Raw genomic sequence first — 22,735 nt, forward strand, 5'->3', positions numbered from 1 at the left:
GGGTCACAGGATACCTTCTACAGTCCAGTTGATCCAGAATTTTTTAAAGAGCCTGAATATTGCTTCCTCTGAGGACAGTCCTTTGTGAAAGCCAGTCCGGTATGGGATCAGTAAGCCACTTTTGTATTATAAACGTTTTCAGTATGTTGCAACTTACAGCTCTCAAATATGAAGTAAAGACTTTTTAAGCGTTTAACATCAAAACTACTATTTATCTACTAGCTGACTAGTTTCACGCTTTGTCCATTTTCATACGACACCTTCATTATCCTTCATTACGTGATCTGTGTGACATAGATATTTTATATGCAATGGATAATTTGTCCAAATTGGTTTATTCCATGTACCAAGCTGGCTTGGCATACAGTGTAATCCAGTAATATCAGAAAATTGAGTCCGCCTTGATGCAAAACACCTTGTTACACATTTATTTCTTTATTCTCCCAAACTAGTTTTTGGCGACAAATATCACCATCATCAGTGGTATTTTTAAAATCTAAAACAGGCAGAAAATAGCATGGTTACACAAAAACATTAGCACATGCTATTTTCTGCACGTTTTAGATTAAAAAACCACTGATGTGGTGATATTTGTCGCCGAAACTAGTTTGGGAGAATAAAGAAGTAAACGAATAACGAGGTGTTTTGCATCAAGGCGGACTCAGTTTTCTGATATTACTGTTTTTCAATGCAAACACGGACCAAATGGAAGAGTTCCAAGATAAAATCACAGTGTAAGCCAATGACAATAACTTCTCCATTGTATATAAAATATCGTTGTCATATAGATCACTTCGTCCTGGAGAGTGAAAGTGGCCAGTAAATAAGTAGCAGCTTTCGTGTTAAACACATACGTCATTTGGTGTTAGGTGTTCATATGCCTATTGCACACCTTAATATTTAAATATTTTTCAAAGAACTGGTAGCAGAGAGTCAGGCCATTATTTAAATAGTACGTGTTTCTCACCATCTTCCTGTATTGTCATTTTTGTAGCATATTTTAATCTGCAATCTACCATGGAAATAAAATGCCCGACAGATAACGAAAATGTTATCAAATGTTGGTTAAAGAGCTTTCTGCTTAACTCCTCCTACACCTTAGAGATATTATTTATTAGGGATAAATAGTCATTAAAAAATAAGCCTGTTAATGGCCAGTATACAACTAAATAAATATTTTAATTTTTTAGGTAGTTCTACGAAGGTGTTGTACATTTGTCCTGTTGACACGGTCCACATGAAAATGTTTACCGTGATTTTGATATATGGAACAATTAACAGACTAACTAAGTGGATGTTCTAACTTTGACACATTTCCCATTTTGTTTATACGTGTTGCTGATTATTATGACGATCGGATCAGGTGCAAGAAGATTCTTCAACAGTTAGGAATAGTTAGAGATGAACTGAAGACACTTAGGAGGACAGCATTTACAGTGGAATAACTGTGCGGTAGCTGCAACGTGTTTGTCAATTGTGAAGCAGACAACAAACTATACGTTGCACAATCAAGAACTTCACCTGAAGCATTACCTAACTTATTACTGAAAAATTCCGAATAATTCGATTGTGTAGTAAGGTTAATTGTTATTCTTCACGAATCCTATCGCCAAAGATCAAAGATAGATCATATGTCCTAAAATGCGGATAAGATTTATCATAGAAAGATTATTGTACCAATTTGAGATCGATTTGGATAAATATAACATATGCTTTCTACGAACATGGTGCTAATAAAAAGAAAATTTGGATCATTTGAATGTGACATATAAAGTAACCTTTAGCGGTCCTTGAGGTACTGGTATTGTTGATGTTCGAAAATCAGAACCACCAATGAGGACGAAATGTAGTGCAGAAGGAGGTTGTAGGTAAATAAATAAACCCGCTGTTTGCCCCGCAGAAGTGAATAAAATTCTCTGTAACTCGAATTTCAGGGGTCGTTTGAGAGAAAAAACGTGTTCTGTGCGACAAAATTCGTGAAACAATTCCAAAAAACTTAATTTTGATTCGATACGTTCGCAGTTACCTCGGTCACAAATGAAGGAACTTTTAGAGTAAATGATGCCTGCATCAGTGTTGAGTTTTAATAAGTGTATTTTTAGAATATAAGCTTTCCACGAAAAACAACTAATTAAGCCGTTTTACTTGCTTACAAAAGGAATTTGCACGTTTTAAAGGCTTCATACAGATTAATGCGCGGTAGCCATTTTGATGAAATTTTATGACAATTGTTCCGTTCCACTAGAAAACGGGAAATTTCTTTTATTATGGTGTTTGAAAATACAGTAAAATGTTACGTCTTAAACCATTAGTGTATTTATATCTCAAGATTGTAGCATAATCAATTCGATTCTTATCAACCGAATATCCTCGTAAGTATCATCGCGTATATATTACAGTACATTTTATGTTTCCTGGAAGAACAAATCATGTTTGGTGAGGAGTACAATGTTGTGGTGCATATTTTTTCAAATACAGCGAAGTCACTGGATCCGTAGAAAGCTGATGTTAGTTTATGTACAGTTTCCCGCGTTTACTGTGGTAACATGACTATGTGCGTAGTGCACTTAACCTAACATTATCAGGAAACGTACGCGCTGGCTGTTTTTGTTGTTACTTCTGCCAACGGAGAACAGGTATGTTGTTATGGGTCACACTACTCAGGCTAAGTCATTATCTGTCTCCTATGAAATAAGTAGAGTGAATGTTTATGATTTGAACGGTCTGTGTTTATTTTGAGGAGCCTTTGTTCTTGTACGCAATTCACGAGATTTGAGCTCGTCTGTAAATAATGTTAGCCAGTTTACAGTGTGATAAGTGATTCGTTTCTTGAAATAAGCTCATTAACTTTTCATCCGTATCAATTCTATCCCAGGATTCACTGGCTTATTTACAAAATGAGTAGTTGTTTACATTATGTGTTTTTGTTACATACAAGCATTGCTACCTGTTAGTCGAGTTAAATATACAATGTTGACAAACAGCAATAGGATTTGTGAAGAATTAGATGGGAGCTTTTTATTGCAAATGTATATGTTTTGAAATTAGGACCTACTCACTGTTGCTGGTTTTTGAAATGCTTAAAACTTCAGTGTGGATTGCTTTAATTAGCCAAACAAAGCTGTTGAAGTACTGCAGTGTTTTTTGGTGTGGTTTGCTTTGTCATTGTGTACATGATTTAGAACTGCTGAGGTTATGTGACAGTGTACTCTTAAGTACATATAATTGGACAGGAAACAATACATTAGTGTGTGGTACATCTCGAATTGGGGTGTGTGTGTGTGTGTGTGTGTGTGTGTGTGTGTGTGTGTGTGTGTGTGTGTGTGTGTGTGTGTGGAAGTATGGTAGCTTGAGGTAATTATCAGTCAGGTAAATTTAGAGTAATTAACAAATTGCTCACCATCCCGACGGGAACCTGATTTTTTTGGTCAAATAATTTTTATTTTCTGTCAGAACTTTCTTTTTCATGTAGTTATGTGTAGGTCCTATATCAAATCAAATTATTTTCCTGGTGTGTTTACAGCAACATCAGTTTCGCAATGTAGCCAAAAAAATTAAAAAATCTTCTAGTTTAATTTTCTGTTGTAATTTAGGATCAACAGTGGCTAAATTTTCTGCAGAGTTATCAGTATACATTGAACATTCTTCAAGCTAGAAAGAAAATTTCTAGACATTAGCATGGTAGAGAAAGGAATTTTGAAAAACTGAATAGTTTTGATATGCTGTGGGGTAATTTTAAGGCAGTGTATTGTTTGTGATGCTACAAGATAATTAAGTTTTGTTATAAGCAAAAAATCACAGTAGTAAAAATCCCACAGACATACATTTAAGGAAGGTAAATCCTACTTAGAGACCAGGTACACTACACACAGTGTAAGCGTTGAAAGTTTCATCAGGAAGTATGGGCTAAAGAGGAACTCAAAATCGTCCCAAAGGACAAGGAGATGGCATGGCTGGAAAGAAGACAATTATTCCAGAATATGAAGAAGTGGAACTAGCAAACTCACCTTGATGCACAGCCAAATTGGAATTTGGACTGACAAAAGAAGCAGTGGAAGCTGCAATAGAAATGTGATTGAGCAAAGCATTCATACTCTTTCACCAATAACTGGCTAGTGGAAGACTCATTACAAATCTTTAAAAACATGATGATTTGATGGGGAAGAAACCAGAACCCTCACACCAAGCTGAAAATGATGTCACAAATGTTCTATTCATAATTTACAATGTTTATGATTAGATGATAAAGAGTGGAGCAGTTTGCTGTAAAACATGATTGAAATGTGTTTATATTCGTTATGAGTCTAGTTTCTGCCTAGATCCATCTGAAACAAAAGAAAGACCTCATGGAAATTTAAAACAGGCGTTTAAAATAGTTAGGAAAGGGTAGATATTGGTGGCCATTAAAAAAACAAGTGAAAATTGTTGCAGAAGCCTTCTTATGTTTTGGGCATATCAAGGCAGTGTCATATAGACCATTTCATGCGAAAGCCATTGATGATACGAATTACCTTTACTGCAATATCAAAAAGTATTACAAAGAGTCTGTTAAAACTGAGAAGTGTAAAACTGTAGTTCAGAAATAATATTTTTGTTTTAAACTGACATTAAATGGCTGTACACTCTATGGGATTCTGAAAAACAATGTTATTTTTGTAGAGGCATCAGTTGTGACTTACGCCCCTGTAAAAATAAAGTTTCACTAGCAGCACTGATGATCATGTGTTTGTCATTTAATACTTTTTACTTGCACTTCTTGACGACATTACCAGTAGAGTTCCCAAGCAAACAGTACGCTGCACTTGTTTTGACTGTTGCACATTGTTTTCTTCACTATACGTGCAGCTAAATGTGCATTGCGCTGTAGGTTGGCAATTTATCTATTATTTGTAATACAAAGTCTCCTTCTTAGAGTTATATTAATGTTGAGGAGCAATGCTGTAATTCAGTAATTGAAGAAATAGTAAACAACTGGAATATTATGGAGGCAGTAATATCAAAATTGCAAGGATAAGTGCAGGCTATGTGAATCATCTAGGGTAAAGTATTCCAGAAAGGAAATGTAGATTATCTTTGAGGAAAGGTTCCAATGAAGTCTGTTTCAGTCAAGGAATTAGAAAGAAATTTGAAGTGGTCTGTAAAGAACAGTAGCCAAGACAATGAGGGAATGGGCCGTCAAAAACTTACATGGTGCATTACTATTGTGAAGTGTGGAACTGTAGGTGTTATATAGGATGCAATCAAGATAATGTTAATGTAAATAAAAAGAAGTGTAAGATTTCAGTATCTTTCACATTTATTTTTTAAAATGGCATCAGTTTCCAGCATTTAATGAATTATCACCATTACAAATTCGGGTACTAGAAGGACATTCACATTTGCATCATATGAAACAAAATACCAGTCAAGATATCCATGTAAAGTTATTGTACAGTTTAAGAAGTTGTTCTCAATTTGGAAGGAATGTGTATCAGTTGACTTACAACCATTTAAAAATATATGACGTGATTATTGAATAAATTCCCCAACATAGTGTTTTGGTAGTACACATTTGTCTTTCAGTTACCCCGTTGGTACTCGTACCTGTCCTTTAAATAATCCATGAAGCAGTTGTCTGGAAATTACCCTGTACATATCTGAAATTTACCCCATTCCTTGGGGTAGTTTCCAGTCACCACTTTATTTTTAATTTAGTACAATATGTGAGATAATGAAATTTTCTGCAGATACTGCTTAGTCATATGAGTATTGGAATAAATTGTAGGAAAAGCTGCATTTTTGTCTGGAAATCACCCCGAGCTACACTCTATTTACTATGACAAAACCATTAAAACCACTGTTAATTGGAGACATGGAGATTGTTGATAAGAGATGTGAGGGAATGGTGATGCTGTCTGAGTGATCAGCTAGATTATCCTGCTACTGTACACACTATTCCCAGCTTCTAATCATTCGTAGCATCTTCTGCTACTGCAGTAATTGCATATTCTGTTGTATAAGAAATGGAATTGGAGGGCTTACTTGTGGGAGAATGTCAAGGAAATACTTAAAAACTTAAAATGACATTTGCTTGTAGATTGAAATAAAGTGCCCCATCACAATTGCCTACTTGCAAAGCTTCAAGAATCACCATGAAGTGAGGGAACTAGGAATATATTACAACCCCCTATGAATATATCACACAGGGAGGGGGGGGGGGGGGGGCGGGGGGGAGACAAGATTACGTTAATTGTAGTGTGCACAGAGGCACTTTTAGTAGTCATGCTTTCCACACTTCGTATGAGTATGAAACAGGAAGAAACCCTTATACATGGTACAATAAGAAGCTCCCACTTCCATAAACTTCACACTGGTTTGCATAGTATAACTGTAGGTGTACATTTGTGCTCCCAAGTTCTTTTGTATGAATTTATTAGTGAATGTTTTGCAGACTGAGCTACAGTATACTGATTTGTGTTAAACTTTCTACTTGGTATACATGTTATGTATTCTTAATGTCTTACTTTGTGAATTGTATTTTATTCATCTTATGACGTACATTTGCAATCCATTTGGTTTGCATACAGGAGACATGTCAAAATTTATAATACAGTTACAGTGATTTTTACATTAATAAATAATAGCACTACAGTAAATAATAACAGATTAGATTAGTTTTTTGTTCCTTAGATCCGTGCTGAGGAGATCCTCGTGGATGTGGAACATGTAAAATTTTTTTAAGCTGAAATAACAATACTAGTAGTATGAATATATACAATACATCATTTGTTTCTATTAAAAAATTTGTCAATGGAGTAGAAGGAGTTGGCCGCTAGTAAGTCTTTCGGGCTCCTTTTAAACTGATCTTTATTTGTAACTAAATTTTTTATGTTTGCTGGCAAATTATTGAAGATGAGTGTTGCTGAGTAGTGGACCCCTTTTTGAACTAAAGTAAGTGCTTTCAAGTCCTTGTGCAGATCATTTTTGTTCCTGGTATTGTATGTTTGAACTGAGCTGTTTGTTGGAAAAAGAGATATATTATTTAGGACAAATTTCATTAAGGAGTAAATATACTGAGAGGCAGTAGGTAGTATACCCAGTTTTTTGAAGAGGTTTCTACAGGACGTCCGTGAATTTACTCCACAAATAATACATATTACACTCTTTTGGACTCTGAAAGCTTTTGTTTGACTTGAAGAGTTACTCCAAAATATTATACCGTATGACATTATGGAATAAAAGTAGGCAAAGTATGCAAGCTTGTTCATTTTTATGTCGCCTATGTCTGCTAACACTTGAATTGCAAATACAGATTTGTTAAGCTGTTTCTGCAGTTCTGTGGTGTGCTCCTTCCAACTGAATGTGTTGTCAAGTTGTAATCCCAGGGATTTAAGACTGTCAACCTCTTCTATCTGCGCTTCTTCATACTTAATGCATATGCTAGGTGGAAACCTCTTACAGGTTCTGAATTGCATATAGTGAGTCTTTTCAAAGTTTAATGTCAGTGAGTTGGCTTTAAACCATTTATTAATATCCAGGAAAATATCATTAGCATGTCTTTCAAGAACTACACTCTACATACTATTTATTGCAGTACTTGTGTCATCTGCAAACAAAATGAACTCTGCTTCTGGCAGTGTAACTGATGAGAGATCATTAATGTACACAAGAAAAATCAGTGGCCCTAAGATGGATCTTTGTGGGACACCAGATGTAATTTCTTCCTATTCTGATGATGACTGATGACTTAATTCACTAGTCCCTTGCACTGACAGCCTTTGTTTCCTGTTAGCGAGGTATGACTTGAACCATTTTGCAGCACTGCCCGTGACACCATAGAATTCTAATTTATTTAAAAGGATGTTGTGGTTCACACAATCAAATGCCTTTGAAAAATCACAGAAAATACCTGCTGCTTGTAATTTGTTATTTAATGAATTAAGTACATTTTCACTGTAGGTGTAAATAGCCTTCTCGATATCGGGACCCTTCAGAAATCCAAACTGTGTTCTTGATAATATGTTATTTGTGATCAGATGGTTGAGAAGCTGCCTGTACATCACTTTTTCTAAAATTCTTGAAAACGCTGGCAAAAGTGAAATCGGTCTGTAGTTTGATGGTATCTCTTTATCCCCTTTCTTGAATAGAGGCTTAACATCTGCATATTTTAGCCAGTCAGGAAATGTCCCAGTTATAATTGACTGGTTACACAAGTAACTTAGAATTGTATTAAACTCACAAGAACATGCCTTAATTAACTTTGTTGATATTTCATCGTAACCACTAGAATGCTTTGTTTTTAAAGATTTTATTAAAATGGCTCTGAGCACTATGGGACTTAACATCTATGGTCATCAGTCCCCTAGAACTTAGAACTACTTAAACCTAACTAACCTAAGGACAGCACACAACACCCAGTCATCACGAGGCAGAGAAAATCCCTGACCTCGCCGGGAATCGAACCTGGGAACCCGGGCATGGGAAGCGAGAACGCTACCGCACGACCACGAGCTGTGGACTAGGATTTTATTATGGAAGTTATTTCTTTTGGTGAAGTGAGTGACATATTCATGTACCTGAGGCTATTTGTAAAGGCTAGTTTCAGATATTCAAGGGCATTCTTTACTGATCCTGACAATCCCATTCTATCAGTAACGGATATAAAGTAATTGTTAAATAGATTTGCCACACTATGTCCATCGGTAGCTAATGTTTCATCTATCTTTAATGCTATTTGCTCCTGTTCCTTTCTGGTTCTACCAGTCTCCTCTTTCACTATATCCCATATTGTTTTTGTTTTGTTCCCTGACAGTGCTATCATCTTCTCATAGTGCATTTGTTTAGATGTCTGAATTACTTTTTTCAAATATTTTACAATATTCCTTGTATTTAGCTAAATCATCAGCATTGGAGCTATTCTTGGTCGACAGATATATTTTCCTTTTTGTCTTACAGGAAGTCTTTATTCCTTGTGTAATCCATGGTTTTATTATAGACTTCTGTTTAATTTGAGTAACTTTTAGAGGAAAACAGTTTTCAAACATGGTACTAACATTGTTCATGAATGTGTTATATTTTTCATTCATGTCATGAGCACTGTAAACATTTTTCCAGTTCATATCTTTGAGCAGTTTTCTAAAACACCCAATTTTTGGTTGATTGACTACTCTCCTGTACTCAGATTTAGCAGACTTGATAATCTGCTTAGAACTTACATCTAAAACAAGGAGCTGCATGTTATGATCTGATAGTCCATTTATTACAGGTTTTATGATATGATTTTGTTCCTTTGATTTGTCTACAAAAATGTTATCAATGGCTGTCCTTGAGGATTTAGTGATCCTAGTTGGAAAGTTTACAGTGTGAGATAGATTGAAAGACAACATTATAAACTGCAGTAAATGTTTACTGGAAGATTGCATTAGAAAATCTGTATTAAAGTCACCAGCGATCAAAATTTCTTTGTTTCTTCCTGTTAAATAACCCAAAAGAGCTTCTAGATGATTTATGAATAGATTATAATTTCCTGCAGGTGCTCGGTAAATAGTTACTATTATATAGGATCTTTTATGGAACTCTACTTCTGTTGCACATGCTTCTAGATACTGCTCTAAACAGAATTTATTAATGTCAATGTTCTTGAATTTATGGCAGTCTTTAATAAATGTGGCAACTCCTCCTCCATCCATATCTACTCTGCAGAAGTAGGAAGCTAGCTTAAATCCTGAACTGACAAGGATATTTGTTGGGATGTGTAACACATTATATCCAGCTCTAATTTCCAGTTTGTCCTACATGAATTCATCCACTGAGTAATAACACTTCAGTGTCAGTACCTCATATAGCTTTCTTTTAAGTGAACCTAAATTCATCTGCATCAATTGTTCCCTTTTAATTTACTAAAAAATTTCATTCCCATGTATTGAGGTCCCTGGGCATAGAGTCTGAGACAGTTGGTGGGGAGCATAAAATTTTCTTTGTTTCTAGTATCATGTAAACAGACAAAATAGTTACCCTCAAATAATTCATGTCTGGTGTACAAAAATGTAATAACCTCATATATGTATAAGGATGACAGAGTTAATATTTTAAGTTTTCTAAGTAATGATCAACATGGTTCTTTGTGATTTTCAGTGCACATATTTCGAATGATTTTTTTCTGTATTTTTAATACCCGCACTATGTTTGTCAAGCTACCCCAAAAAACTGATATGAAGAAGCCTAGGATGGACAATCTTCTATTGTATTTGTACTTCACTGTATCAGATCTTGTTTATGAACACATTGTGATAAAAGAACAGTTGTAATTAGTGTAGATTTGTCATTAGTTAGTTAGTTAGTTAGTTAAATGTCCCTTACATCATTTGAATGGGTCTGTTGTCAAAATTACATGGTACGAGCAAATTTACAGGGTATTGGTGTTAACATTAGTGGACACACTATTTTTATAGTCCTACTCACACAGCTACACTTGAAATCTAGATGTTTTCTTATTTTATTTTATTACTGTCTACCAGTTTTTAAGCAGATATTTGTCACTAGAATGGAAGGAGTTGTCTTGGAGAAATTATTTTAAGATAAATGTAATACTTGCTTTGCTACCTGTATGTATGTTATTGAGCAGATGACAAAAATTTTTGTTGCTGCATGTTGACTTCCTTTCATAGCCGCTGACCTGCAACTTTAAATGCAAATATTTTAGTGTAAACACACTTTCGTGAATGCATGAAGGACTCCTCTGGGGACGATTCATTGCATGATTGAGATGTTGAAAGGTCAATAAGCACATAAATAAAACTGAAAATCTTGCTAAGCTTTGGGACCATATCCTCCTTCAGATATGCAAATAAACTGAAATATGATATCATCATAAATCTTAGCAGTATTTTCAGCCTTCTTTATGTGCCCATTGACCACTCAACATTTCAACTATATGGTGAATTGTTCTCTTCACACTTTTCATGTTTACATTTCACCAAGAATGTTCTTGTTACGATCATGATGTCTGCCCATCACAATCAATATGTGTAGGTCTTTCCCCTTATTCCAACAGTTCTCTTTGAACAGACAGCAGTACGAATATGTTGTCACAATGTTTCTTCAACCTCAGCAAATGCGTCCACAAGCTAAAGTACATTGCAAGGAGGAGCATATCTCATACAACGATTATCACTATTTTTCTTCTTAATTTCATGGATGGTATGAGGGAGAAATGATAATATGGGTGCCTGCATAAACACTATTTTATGATTTTGTCCTACCGTTCGTACTCATTATATTGTTATTATTATTTTACACCTCTAGTCCATAGGACCAAATTGAGAAGCAAGTCTCCATGGTCTTGGAACGTTCATTACATGAAATTACAACAGAAAAGTAATAATAGATAACATAAAATGTTCATGAATCCTAAAAAGACTACAAGCTGTAAGTTTATACAAACACAGTCGACACTGTACTACAGGAATTAATTTAATTTTTCAACCAGAGTGCATTGTAAGAAGAAGAAGAAGATGATGGTCACAGGAGGCAACAAAACAAGGCAATATGGAATAGTGGAGGAGAAGAGACCATTAGAACCAAAGATGAAGAAGAGTATGTAATACGTCGGTAACAGAAGAGTATAGTGTCACAAATGTTAGTAACACGCCTTCTATGTCAGTTGCTGATAGGATACTGGTTATCATGCGCTGCTCTGAAATATTTGAGATCAGCAATTACACATATAAGCAAATAACTTCAGTAATGTGACTAACACCTACCTTTACTTTAGACAAAGTAATGACAGGCATAAAATCTTTAATGAGAAAGAAATAAAAAAAAAATGTCTAGTTTGTGTGATAAAAGATCAAACACTAAGATTGTTTTCTCTGTAGGCATTATAAACATTGAGATAAAAAAAATAGCAAATTTAGTAGGTCCTAGAGTTAAGGAGGTCTGTTAGTTTATTTTTTGTTGCCATTAATAAATAGTTTGTAGCAAATTCACTGGATGACATATTCCGTGAATTTATAAAACACATAGGGGAACATGGAAGAACTTGGCTGAAGAAGTTCTACAATGATATACTCAAGACCGGAAGGGTGCCTCAACAGTTAAAGATTGCACACACATTAGCAATCCTCAAATCTGGAAAGCCAGTACATGACCCCTCAAGTTAATGGCCAATTGCACTGCTGAGTGTGTGCTTCAAACTACTGGAACGACTCATCCATAACAGAATACAAGGAATAATAAACAACATAACCCCAACATATCAGGCTGGGTTCAGAAGAAAGTGGAGCTGCCCTGAGCAGGTCCTAGCCTTGACATCCTACATTGAGGCTGGATTCCAAAAGAAACTAAAGACATCAGTGGCCTTTGTTGATCTGTCAGCAGCATATGACACTGTGTGGCTAGATGAACTCCTGCTGAAGTTACAAAAAGCATGTACCAAGTAAGAAACTGACGACACTTGTGGGAAATATGTTAACCAACCGCTACTTCAAGGTTAGCGTTGGACAAAAACAGAGCGAGTCATTTACCTTGAAAAATGGGCTCCCCCAAGAGTCCTTCCTAACACCCCCACTTTTCAGTCTGTACACCAGTGACATGCCAAACACTGCTGGCGCAAAATTTTGCTATGCCGATGACCTTGCCATAGCTGTACAAACCAGCACACTTGAGGAAGGAGAAGCTATGTTATCTGGAGACTTAGAAACTCTCAACACATACTACAAAGCATGGAGACTCCATCCAAATGCAGCAAAGACAGAAGACTGCACATTCCATCTAAACAACGGAATTGCAAACCAGCCATTGAATGTGAGCTGCTGCCAATAAAAGGTTAGACATAATTTCCAGCCTAAATACCTTGGTGTCATACTAGATCGCTCTCTGATGTATAAAAAACACTTGGAAAAACAAGCCAAAAACTAAAGACCGGAAACAACATTGTAAAGAAACTAGCTGGTACAACATGGGGTGCTGACGAATCAACTCTACGTACTACAGTACTGACGCTGGTGTACCCAGTTGCTGAATACTGTGCTCCAGTGTGGCAACATAGTGCCCGCACGAGAAAGCTGGACGTACACCTGAAAAAGTCAATGAGGATAATTACGGGCACATTAAAATCCACCCTGATCGCCTGGCTACACACCATCAGCAACATCGCACCACCTGAATTACGACGCCAAGAAGCAGTCAATCAAGAATGGAGGGAATTACACCACCCCGACTACCCACAAGACCTCCCAATTCACACAGTCTTAAACAACACTCTCCCCAGACCACTTAAAATCTCGCAGTCCACTGTGGCATAATGGAAGGAATGATAAGAAGTTTGACATTAAGGAAGAGTGGCACAAGGGGTGGAATGCTGCCAGCCTAACAGGATTTCATCTGCAGAGAAGTGAGTGGACAAGGCTGAACAGAATAAGAAGTGGCCACACCAGGTGCAATGCTATGATGCACAAGTGGGGTTTCCGAGATTCTCCAGCCTGTGATTGTGGGGCCCAAGGACAAACTGTTCAACAAATTGTTAGAGACTGTCCTCAGAGGAAGTATCATGGACCATGTAGTGACTTTATTAATGCTACTCCCTCTGCTGTTGGTTGGCTTCAATCATTAGATGTTGAACTATGATTAAATGTGTCTACCTTTTTTTAACTTGCAATTATATCAGTCAAAGTAGTCAGTAATATTAAGTTAGTAATTTTCACAATTTAAAAATGTGTATAAAATTTGTGCCAAAAGGTATATACAAGTACTTAATTAGATGTTGTTATTGTTGTTGTAGTCTTCAGTCCAGAGATTGGTTTGATGCAGCTCTCCATGCTACTCTATCCTGTGCAAGGTTCTTCATCTCCCAGTACCTACTGCAACCTACATCCTTCTGAAACTGTTCAGTGTATTCACCTCTTAGTCTCCCTCAGCAATTTTTACCCTCCACACTGCCCTCCAATACTTAATTGGTGATCCCTTGATGCCTCAGAATATGCCCTACAAACCGATCCCTTCTTCTAATCAAGTTGTGCCACAAATTTCTCTTCTCTCCAATTCTATTCAATACTTCCTCATTAGTTATGTGATCTACCCATCTAATCTTCAGCATTTTTCTGTAGCACCACATTTCGAAATCTTATATTCTCTTCTTGTCTAAACTATTTATCGTCCATGTTTCACTTGCATACATGGCTACAGTCCATACAAATACTTTCAGAAACGACTTCCTGACACTTAAATCTGTACTCGATGTTAACAAATTTCTCTTCTGCAGAAATGCGTTCCTTCCCATTGCCAGTCTACATTTTATATCCTCTCTACTTCGACCATCATCAGTTATTTTGCTCCCCAAATAGCAATACTCATTTACTAATTTAAGCGTCTCATTTCCTAATCTAATTCCTGCAGCATCACCCGATTTAATTCAACTACATTCCATTATTCTCGGTTTGCTTTTGTTGATGTTCATCTTATATCCTCCTTTCAAGACCATGTCCATTTCGTTCAGCTGCTCTTCCAGGTCCTTTGCTGTCTCTGACAGAATTACAATGTCATCAGCGAACCTCAAAGTTCTTATTTCTTCTCCCTGGATTTTAATTCCTACTCCGAATCTTTCTTTCGTTTCCTTTACTGCTTGCTCAATATCCAGATTGAATAACATCGGGGAGAGGCTACAACCCCGTCTCACTCCCTTCCCAACCACTGCTTCCTTTGCATGTCCCTCGACTCCTATAACTGCCATCTGGTTTCTGTACGAATTGTAAATAGCCTTCCTTGTATTTTACCCCTGCCACCTTCAGAAATTGAAAGAGAGTATTCCAGTCAACATTGTCAAAAGCTTTCTCTAAGTCTACAAATTCTAGAAACATAGGTTTGCCTTTCCTTAATCTTTCTTCTAAGATAAGTCGTAGGTTCAGTATTGCCTCGCGTGTTCCAACATTTCTACGGAATTCAAACTGATCTTCCCCAAGGTCGGCTTCTACCAGTTTTTCCATTCGTCTGTAAAGAATTCAGGTTAGTATTTTGCAGCAGTGGCTTATTAAACTGATAGTTAGGTAATTTTCACATCTGTCAACACCTGCTTTCTTTGGGATTGGAATTATTATATTCTTCTTGAAGTCTGAGGGTATTTCGCCTGTCTCGTACATCTTGCTCACCAGATGGTAGAGTTTTGTCAGGATTGGCTCTCCCAAGGCTGTCAGTAGTTCTAATGGAACGTTGTCTACTCCTGGGGCCTTGTTTCGACTTAGGTCTTTCAGTGCTCTGTCAAACTCTTCACACAGTTATCATATCTCCCATTTCATCTTCATCTACATTCTCTTCCATTTCTATAATATTGTCCTTAAGAACATCGCCCTTGTATAGACCCTCTATATACTCCTTCCACCTTTCTGCTTTCCCTTCTTTCCTTAGAACTGGGTTTCCATCTTGATATTCATGCAAGTGGTTCTCTTTTCTCCAAAGGTCTCTTTAATTTTCCTTTAGGCAGTATTCATCTTACCCCTAGTGATATGTGCCTCTACATCCTTACATTTGTCCTCTAGCCATCCCTGCTTAGCCATTTTGCACTTCCTGTCGATCTCATTTTTGAGACTTTGTATTCCTCTTTGACTGCTTCATTTACTGCATTTTTATATTTTCTCCTTTTATCAATTAAATTAAATATCTCTTGTGTTACCCAAGGATTTCTATTAGCCGTCATCTTTTTACCTACTTGATCCTCTGCTACTTTTACTATTTCGTCTCTCAAATCTACTCATTCTTCTTCTATTGTATTTCTTTCCCCCATTCTTGTCAATCGTTCCCTAATGCTCTCCCTGAAGCTCTCTACCACCTCTGATTCTTTCAGTTTATCTAAGTCCTATCTCCTCCAATTCCCACCGTTTTGCAGTTTCTTCAGTTTTAATCTACTGTTCATAACCAATAGATTGTGGTCAGAGTCCACATCTGCCCCTGGAAAAGTCTTATAATTTAAAACCTGGTTCCTGAATCTCAGTCTTACCATTATATAATCCATCTGAAACCTGTCAGTATCTCCAGGGTTCTTCCATGTATACAACCTTAATTAGATATACATGTAAAATTAAACTTTATGTGCTTGTCAGTGTTTGTTGTTGTTGCCATACGATAAATAAAATAATAAATAAGCAAAGTACTGTTATTAAACTTTGAGAAAACTAACTAAGTGTAGATCACAACATTGTTATGGTTCCCAACCAGAGTACACACAGCATGAGAACATGTGGAGGTTAAAGTTCATAGGATTATTACTTGGCAGAAGGATTATTACTTGGCAGAAATTTCACTTGGGGAAAACATCGTGAACCTGTCAGAACACCTAAAGAAATAGCGGTTTGCAATGCAAATGTTGTCAGGCATAGGTGATGCAAAAATTAAAAGCAAAATTGCGTGCTTTGCTTACATTATTCCATAATTTCATACTGTGTGTGTGTGTCCGGGGGGGGGGGGGGAGGGGGGGGTTGCTTATTAAGCCAAAGTGTGTAATGGAATTTTTTGTTATGTGAATTCAATATCATCTACTGTTCAAAGAACTGTGGATACTAACTACCACTTGTCTATATGTTTACTTGTTAAAATTTGTCATACATAATTCACTTTCTTTTCAAACCAGCAGCACAGTTCAGGGAGTCAATCCTAGGAACAAGTTGCTACCAACTACGAAATGTTTAGCTTGTAGAGCCGTTTTCACAAGGGCTGCTTTGTGTGAAACTGGCAATGTATAAAAAAAGTTCCTCGAGATTGCTGGCTTAATAGACCGAGGATCTACAAATTGCTGTCCTGACACAGCTTTTTGTATAGGCATAGTCCATAACAATTCAAGCAGGCTAAGAAAAAATCTTACCTTCGTAGTCTCACATGTTAGAGAATTTAGCATATGTTAAAATGAAGAACTAAGTAAGGAACATATTTTTTTTCTTTTCTCCAAAAAAATTTCTGCTCCGAGATAACAGCCCTCTAAAGATGACCACTGCGCATACCATTTTGAAGATGTGGATTTTGGAAAAAATTTAAAAATGCTGTATTTCTGGAGCAATTCCATGTATTTTGTTGGTCTTTTTTTATTTGAAAGATATTTGCTTTATGATTACAAAGAAATCCTCCATTTGGACTTACCTGTCCAAGTTCTTTTACTATAGTGTCCTGAACATTTTTTTATAACTTTTCCAAAAATATCAGTCCATCAAATTTTGATATTTTTTTTCCGCTGATTAGTGCCATATAGTTCTCCATTCCGTGAAAAGGAAAGCTTCCACTTTTATGTTGAAAAGGTTTTATAAACAATTGAAATTTTTGCCATACATAAAACCTGTTTTATTATCACATAACAGGCTCATAAATATCAAAACCTAGCCTTATTTAACATAATTTTAGTTTTGAAAGATGAGTAAGAGACTCTTTTTTTCAAGCATTTCAAATGTTTCCAAAATATATGTGAAAGATCCAAAGACTTAAAGGTTTCAATTTAGAGAACTTCCGTGCACTCTATTTTGTACTGAAATTAGCCAACCAGTGTACTAAAAATGTGTTCCACTGCTTCAGTATCTTCGTTTGATATAGAGCGATGCCTTCCTGTTGAACCAATAGAAACTGGAGCACTTACAATCTGCAGAACATTGTGAACAGGAAGTGAGTACAGATGGCATTGTTGCTGTCCTTCAGCTGGAAACCTATATCCAGCAGCTGGTCCATGAGGTAGCAAAAAGTTCACTACAGTTTCGTTTAACTAATAACTGGTGTCTATAATCTCTGCAATCCACCAATCACAGTCATACACACATGCCACAAACATCCCCTTTCTCAGGTTGTGAATCTGAATATTATCCTGATGTTTCTGAGCTGTTGGCTAAATGAATGAAATTTCTTCTTTCTTGCTCTTTAATGTGCGTGCAGTATGAGTTCGCCCATTGCTTTGAGTCCAAAAATGAGTCTTCTGAATTCCTTTCACAGGATTAGTTTGTTTGGACGATTATTTTTTTTCTGCTCATGGAATTCTTCTATTTCCTCTTTGGACAAAAGAATGAGGGCTGTGGATGTGTAAGATTTCACGACTCTTGTAAAATCCTCATGTTTCTGAATTCCAGCTATATTTGGTCTGGAAAGATTATGTTTTGTAGCATGGTGCTTCAGCAGGCCTCCTACCCCATCATGAGGCACCTTCCATGACCAGTAGCACGGTATACCGTATTTACTCGAATCTAAGCCGCACTCGAATCTAAGCCGCACCTGAAAAATGAGACTCGAAATAAAGGAAAAAAAAATTCCTGAATCTAAGCCGCGCCTGAAATTTGAGACTCGAAATTCAAGGGGAGAGAAAAGTTTTAGGCCGCACCTCCAAATCGAATCAAAGTTGGTCCATTGTAATATGAGACACAATTTAGGTCTAATGAATGACGATACAGCTACAGTAGTTTGGTTCGAGTCATAAGCTTAGCAGTTAAGCTTTACCAGGTAGCCATTGCTAAGCGTCAGGCGCTCCGTCCGTATTTATACGGGTACCCTTCCTTTTTCACGTGCTTCGTTTGGTTTGAATCTATTGCTTATTTTGCTTCGATCTGATAAGTGCCGTTTTCTTTGTTATAGGTGTTTACGTCACTCTAAGCTGAAAATGCATTACTGTACTGTGTCATGCATTGTTTGTCGCATTCTGATAGTGCGTGTTTACGGACTGTCGCCGCTCGCGGCATGGCCCGCTTTTGTGCGCGCTACTGCCGCTAACAATAAAAAAAAGAGAGGAATCGTCTTATTAGCGAAACAGTGGCAAGAGACTGCTATTTGTTGTTACTTATACACTGCTGCTTTCTTTGTTAATGATCAACAAGAACCAAATAATAGACTGCGTATGATAGAACATGTTCTGAACGAGAGTTAGGCGAAAATTTTTCTCCGTTTGAAAATCTTTGCGGCCGCTTCTTTAGTACATCAAATTCTGCACAGAAATTAGAATTAGATTTGCAAATCAAGTCAGTTGCCGTGCTTCATTTCTGACTGTATCACTTAATACGAATATAAACATGACACGATACATATATTCTTCCGCGTTTGCTGTTGTCTCACTCCAGTTTCGTAGTTTATTAGGCAGGCAGGATTTAAATGAGATAGCAGCAAACACGAAAGAAAACATGGCAAAATGTTTATATTCATATTATTCTTATGGTGAAGAGAATACTGCATGTGATTCACAATTCATAAAAGTTCCTATTAGCAACCATCTCTTGTCACAGGTAGGAAAAATTTCAGAACGTAGAGTTGGCCATATTGACAAACATCCCAAACAGTCTTGCCAGTCGGATTTTCTTAGTACATTGAAATTCTGCTACATTCGAAGATGAACAGTACGGAGTTTGTATTTACTTCGTTGGATAATGTATGAAAATGCAGTGGTCGAAACTCGGGGCGAAGAAAAAAGCTCGTCTTCCACCTTTTTTTTTAATTTATTTACTGACGCAGAGGTTTTGGCGCCAGTATTTATCTCTGTGCCTACAAACAATGCCTGTGTAGCGCTACATATATTCGACGGCAGAAGTTCGTTGTGGCGGCCCCTACCTTTTCAGAATTCCCGCATGCTTTGCACTCGATTCTAAGCCGCAAGCGGTTTTTTGGATTACAAAAACCGGAAAAAAGTGCGGCTTAGATTCGAGTAAATACGGTATCCAGTCAGCTGGCACAAGAGACTTACTCAATTCAAACAGCTGGTAATGATTTTTAAAATGACAAAGAGCACCATCAGAAATAATTATGATCTTCCATGCCCCTGTTCGCGGTTGAAGAATTTTGCACATCGCTAGCAAAGCATGTGCTGAGTCATATCCTATGTCATCACTTACAACTGCAACACTTGTGGTCTTGTTTTGAAAATATGTCACTCCTGTAATCAGGGTGTATACGACCCGGGGCAACCGGGAAATCCGGGAAAAAACCCGGGAATTTTTTCATCCGGGAGAAAACCGAGAAAAACCCGGGAATTTTTCATTGTTTTAGCTTTCAGTTAAATTTTTGTAATTTTGACTGCAGACTTGATTCTCTAGCAAAGAATGTTATTGTATCCTGCTACTGGAGAATGATACTGCAGCAATAGAATATAAACAAGAGGGAAAAAAATAAAACTTTAGTGTCAAAGGAAATGTGCAATTTACAACAAAAAACCGTGCACACACAAGCGTCTGCAAATAGCAAAAATGTGTCAAAGGCCGTAGGGCGCAGACTGTAATTCTTCGTAACAATAAACTGCTTGCTATGAGCATGACGTCAAAACTGTTCACATTAGGTTCGTTTGACCAATTGCCAGCGGTCTGTTGCGCATGCGCATTTGACTCTCGTATTAAGCAGTACCTTCTCCCGCTACTTGAAGTTTGGCTGTTAGCTGTAGCGGTAGTAGCAGCAAGCAGCCAGATGGAAACGAGAAAAATTTTTCTCGCGCGCCCTAGCTGCCAGATTCACTCTTGCACAGAGTTGTCTGAGTTGTAGTGGGGAGGGGGTTAGTCTCCTCGTGACCCGTGTTTACGTTAAGTGATTTCGCTGCTTCTCTTCGTGTACAGTTCCCACGTCAAATGAAAACTCATCAGAGTTCTGTGGCCGGGAGCTATCAAGTGAATTAAAATACATTCACATAATTACGGAGGGCAAAAATATATTATTAATTTCAGTTTTCTGGTTTTATTTTATTTCTAAGTTAGTAGCAGTCAAGCATTAATCGCCTTGCAGAACAGTGAAGTTTCGCAAGTTTGCTAAAGAAATTTGGCGTTATTAATCTTTCCGCCGAGGCAATCATTTTATTTGAAACGAAGTGTTTCATTCTACAGTATTGGCTAGTTCCAACTGTTTGCTGAATTTCAAGTGCACGTTTTTTTTTAATCATCTTCTGCCATATATGGCATTATGCCATAATGAAGAACCAGAAATGAGATCGTAGAGTACTGGTACGCCAAGAAAATTTACATCCCAAAAACCACACTGAAAAGCTTAATATCAGAAGGGACCTACTTCATTGTGAATCTGGAAAAAGCCAATTTGCACTTCAAGCCGAATCATGCATTTTAGTATGGTTTACGAAATTCCGATGCTCTTTGGAGTATCCTCTGATGCACTGTTTCTTTTATGGTGTAATGTAAGCTCTCTTAGTGCTTTATACACACGAACATACGGGCTTCCTACACCACTGCAGCTGCACACGCACAATAATGCCTGTTTGCTGGCGCTCTCTGGCAACTGGTAAATCGAACCTGTTTCTAACAGTCTCCGGATAGTATTGCGAACGGTAGTTAGAAAAGCGTTACTTTCAAAGTAAATTTCTTTTTACGCAAGATGAATTATATTAGGTGTGAGAAAGTGGGATGGTTATCTAAATCACAGAGCGTTCGAAACTGAACAGTTTGAGTACCAGCCACTTACAAGAATTTGGAGCCGAGACATTTATGTCATAATTTTAAATTTACTGGCACATTTGTGTGATGTGTCTTAAAGTATAACACACGCAAAAAAGATCAATATTACATGTGAAAGCTTAGCTTCTGTTGTAGCGTGTTAATCTTAGAGACTAACATAATACATGAAAGCTTAGCTTTTCTTGTAGATATACGGTTCTGTGTACATTAATGTAAACCGTTAACTTTTCCTCTTGCGTGTTCGCGCTATGTAACCAGTGATCTTTCTATTGGCTGACTATAACACTTGTCCTATGCTCTGAATAGCTGCTGTCATCGGCTGACGAGATCTCGTGGCTTGAGACATGACTCGCTTACATAAGGACATCGCAACCTCGGTTTCAACGCTCCGGAAACTAACGCGCTGTGTTTGGTGCAATTCGAATTTATACTGTCGCAATACTAAAATATGCAACGTATATGTTGCTGAAAATCAAAGGTCTTTCCAAAACTTCTCTCCCTTTTTTTTATTTTATTAAAAGTATCTCCAAAACTTCTTTGCCCCGTCTTTTCTTTTTTATCCGGTAAGTTCTATGCGATTGTATAAAAGTTTTACAGTTCCGAGGGAAAATCTACGGAAAAGCTACTGTCAGTTAGCACAGAAAAAGTGTATTTTCGCCCGGGAAAAAGCATATTTTTTAAACGGGATATCCGGGAATAATCCGGGATTTTTTTTTCCTTGTCCCCGTATACACCCTGTGTAAGAACTGAAACCTGGTCATTACTCCAATGATACCCTTGTACTTCTTGTGGAAGAATTACAGTCCAGTTTTCAGCAAGATCACAGTGAAGCACTAAACATAGTTCTTCAGCCTGTACACACCCTTTCACTTCTGCAATGCATTTTTGTTGCAATTTCTTCAGATGCTGGTGTGTTCTTGCTTTCACTGAGCATTTACCAAGTTCATCAATGAAACTGTCAGAGGCCAACAGTTTTCTTAATTAGTTTACTTTCCTCCCATGTCACATATGTAATTTCTGCAGAGTTATCTGCTATGTCTTCCAGGCCAAGTGTCTGTAAAGACAGTCCTCCCTTTCCAGGGCAGTCACCACATACTTGAAACAAACAAGTCTCTCGCTTTTTGTCACGGACTACTAAATACTTCACATGCCCAACCAAAGTTTCATATATCACTAGCTCCAATAAGTTCTTCAAAGTTACCACATGACGTTCAAAATCCAAGCAGTACACACATAAACAGACATCTCCAGGCGGTTGTGGAACTACCCACTTAGGTCGTAGTGCATAAAATTAAGATCTTCCAGTATGTAAAGTTGTATAGTTGCTCTTATAAATTGCAAAAGTGTGTTTAATACTGCGAGTCAAG

General features: G+C 37.1%; 1 protein-coding gene across 3 annotated transcripts in view; it reads left to right on the top strand.

Annotated features, from left to right (window-relative positions):
• The first annotated feature begins 1,835 nt into the window (after positions 1 to 1,835).
• LOC126480796 (INO80 complex subunit D-like) overlaps positions 1,836 to 22,735 on the top strand; it is a 156,207-nt gene continuing 135,307 nt past the window's right edge. Inside the window, exons 1-2 of one of the 3 annotated variants that reach the window (XM_050104110.1) lie at positions 2,208 to 2,372; positions 2,479 to 2,636. The gene's annotated coding sequence lies outside the window, so the exon portion shown is untranslated. Of the gene's footprint in view, positions 1,869 to 2,207; positions 2,373 to 2,478; positions 2,637 to 22,735 lie in introns of those variants that run through there. The other 2 variants (XM_050104112.1, XM_050104111.1) reach the window with 2 other exon arrangements.

Source organism: Schistocerca serialis, chromosome 5 (genome assembly GCF_023864345.2).
Source record: "Schistocerca serialis cubense isolate TAMUIC-IGC-003099 chromosome 5, iqSchSeri2.2, whole genome shotgun sequence".
Taxonomy (NCBI): domain Eukaryota; kingdom Metazoa; phylum Arthropoda; class Insecta; order Orthoptera; family Acrididae; genus Schistocerca; species Schistocerca serialis.